The 3315-nt window shown below is 34.0% G+C and overlaps 1 long non-coding RNA gene across 1 annotated transcript; it reads left to right on the forward strand.

Moving 5' to 3' along the window:
* The first annotated feature begins 336 nt into the window (after positions 1-336).
* Positions 337-984, forward strand: LOC140833438 (uncharacterized). Its single transcript, XR_012118479.1, has 2 exons — positions 337-457; positions 543-984. It is a non-coding gene; the product is annotated as an uncharacterized lncRNA (long non-coding RNA).
* The last annotated feature ends 2331 nt before the right edge of the window (positions 985-3315 follow it).

Below are 3315 nucleotides of genomic sequence, written 5' to 3' on the forward strand. Positions count from 1 at the left end.
TCTGATTCCTCTATAAATACACGATCTTGCATACACTCCATGCAGAGCAACCCGAAAACAATAACAGAAAAAAAAACATTTTCTCTTGTGAGATATATAATTAAGCAGGTAGCTAGCTAGCATGGCGACCAACGTGTTTGGGAATCCAGTGACGGACGAGACAGTGAGGCAAATTCATCCGAATATCATTAACATCACCGCCCAAGACAGAGCAGAAGTGGCTTTGCAGTATATGAACGCAGACGAGAAAGAGAGGAAAGTGAGACGGTTCGTGCACAACCTGAAGGCAGAATACGGCACTGGAACCTCGACGCTTGGCATGATTTACAATGCCACCGGAGGTAACCTAGCATTTGTTCTCAATGCTGAACTCAATGGATAAAGAGTGTTGTAACATGGAGCCGGCCGTGATTGGATGTTGGCTTGGAACACACCCCGCATGGATGAGCAGAATCGCGTGAGTATACAAGCATAACTACTCCTAACAGAATAAATTTCCAACTAATTAATATTGATTATTAATGTTCGTTTGGTGCGTGCAGGTGTACGCTGAAATCTGTGAGGCCGGTGATTTTGGTTCGGCGAACTGGAACACCATTGATAGTTCGATGGAAAGACAAACAAATAATTACTCTACCACAACGCTTGGAGGCTTCGCTAGTGCGTCGATTGGCTCAGGCAGTTCACCGGAATTTGTGGGAATAATGTCCTTGGCTGGTTTGGGACCCAATTTTATGGCAATGGCCAGTGATGTTACCGTAGTCTCGCAGTCGCTTGATTCCAAGTATGTTGATGATGTTGATGAAGCTGCTGCTAAATAATGGCTGCGCTGCAGGCTGATTGGAAACACTTGGCAAATAAAATAAAGCACGAGCAGTGCTAATTATCTGTGTTTGGAAGGAGATGGTAGTGTTGTGTACGTGTGTCCGAATAAAGTGCTCCTTCTTGTTAATAGCAATAAAACGAGAACTCCTGTGTGTGAAATTTTGCAATGAGTAATTTTTTTTTCTTTTGATTTTAGAATACTTATGTTACTACAGTTCCCATATTCTGCTTAGTCAAGTTAAATATGTGTTTGACGACATTATACATTTAACAAACAAAAACTATATAAACCTGCAAGTTTTAATCGATGCACCATCTTGTTTAAGCTAACGAATACACTCCCTTTCTAGGTTAACTCAGTGGATAAAGAGTGTTGTAAGAATTTTCTTTTTCCTTTTTTCTTTTACTTATAAACAATCGTAGAAGTACACACACAGGTGAAAAATGATATACGTAGTTATAAATTGATTTACAAAATCAAAACATGCTAATATAGCTTGTCATCTAGCAAAAATTGTTTAGATGTTATTATTTAAACTTCTTTTAAAAGAATATATTTTGCAGATTTGCAATCAACTCTCAGTAAAAAAAATTTTTTTTATTTAAATGATCACTTTTAAATTTATTGATACATTTTACAATAGAAGAAACTATATTCCTTTAAATAATTTATTTTATTTGGTAACGGATGTTTTATCAGTTTTAATACTTTATTGAGTGGTTTATAGTTTATAACAAGTTTAGGAGCTCTTCTTTCAATTTCTGATGTTTTTTCAACATAAAAGCTGGACAACTCTGAAGACTATAACTAGGTCTAATTAGTTCTTTCTAAGAAGATTATTAATTTCTTCTTTACAATAATTTAAAAGATTTGGCCTCATAGCAATTGACCTTAATTAGTAGAAATTTTATCATTACTTAGATTTTTTTTACCTTCTCAGTTTTATATTTTGTCAAGTAACCTTGATGTAAAATTTTATTTTAATTTATGTCAAAACTACCATTATAGCTGCTACTCAATCCCATTAGACCAAGAGTGGGTCTCATGTGAGACCGTCTCACGGATCTTAATCTGTGACACGGGTCACACTACCCAAATTCACAATAAAAGTAATACTCTTAGCATAAAAAGTAATATTTTTTCATGGATGATCCAAATAAGAGATCCGTCTCACAATACGACCCGTGAGACCGGCTGACACAAATTTTGCCTTAGACCAATCAACCCTAATTTCCCTCTCACCATTATTTGAACTTTGGCGCCTTCCCTACTACTCACGGTCATAATTTTTCCACATATTTCTTGATCTTTTTTCCCTCTAAATATTCTACGATCTTTAAACCCAAGAGAAAGGACCCATGTTTAGATTTTTATTAATAATTCTTAAATATTTGAGTTTTAAAGTAATTTGAATGAATAGTCTAAATATGTGTTAAAGTGGCAACTATGTATCCGATAATTATCAAAGTGAGGAAATAAAATAATGTTTTTCTTAAAAATAATCATACATGAAATGCACGTTGTTTTAATTTGAGTTTTCAATTTCATTTACATGAATAATCTTAATAGATAGCATAGAGAGCTACTCATCACTTTGATAATTAGGAGTTATCATCTTTGTGAAACTTATTTAGATGGTATATTTCTTTTTACTTATTGTATATATTTTTGTAGCAGAAAAATGACGCAATCATTACTCATATTATTATGATCATATTTTTGGCACGATATATTTAGTTGATGAAAAATGTTTGTCGACACTTGGTGATATGCATCATAGACCTTCACTTCACGTGGAAATGAAGAAGAAAGTTCAAACTATTTATGATAGTAATGTTAATTATGGATATATAGGATTCACGTGATTGTATTGATGATGGTGGTCCTAAATTGATCCGTTTCCTACTAACAGTTGTGATAATGATTGTGGTGGTAATCATTATGATGATGAACTTGGTGATGATGCTAATGTTTGAACTTTGTCCATATGAACATATTGATTGTGTTTTTATAGTAAATGATGGTAGATGTATTCATAGAGAGGACAATTATGAAGCGGCAAGGACTTTTGTTGCTTGGTTTCTGGCAATGAACATGTTGAAATTTTTATTGACGAATCTAATTTGTCAGTTGGTAAAGAGTTCGACAGAAAAATAGACGTTAAAAAAGAATTGTGTGATATTGCAATGAAAGCTTCATTTAAGATGCATGTTTTAAAATCCACCAAGACTCTTTATTATATTCGGCAAGATGTGTAGACAATACTTGCAGTTGGAAGGTATGTGGGTAACACAGATAAAAAGTTCATCATGTTTCTCTATTCGAACTTATTGCAATAATCACACTTGTGACCTAGGTAATAGAAGGAGAGTACATCGACAAGCAAGTGTGGTTATAGTTGGAGATATGTTGGTAGAAAATTTAGAGGGAAAACAAAACTGCATTCCTTGAAGTCAATACAAACAGTGATGCAAAATACATGTGTGGAA

Source organism: Primulina eburnea, chromosome 6, assembly GCF_022965805.1.
Source record: "Primulina eburnea isolate SZY01 chromosome 6, ASM2296580v1, whole genome shotgun sequence".
NCBI classification, from domain to species: domain Eukaryota; kingdom Viridiplantae; phylum Streptophyta; class Magnoliopsida; order Lamiales; family Gesneriaceae; genus Primulina; species Primulina eburnea.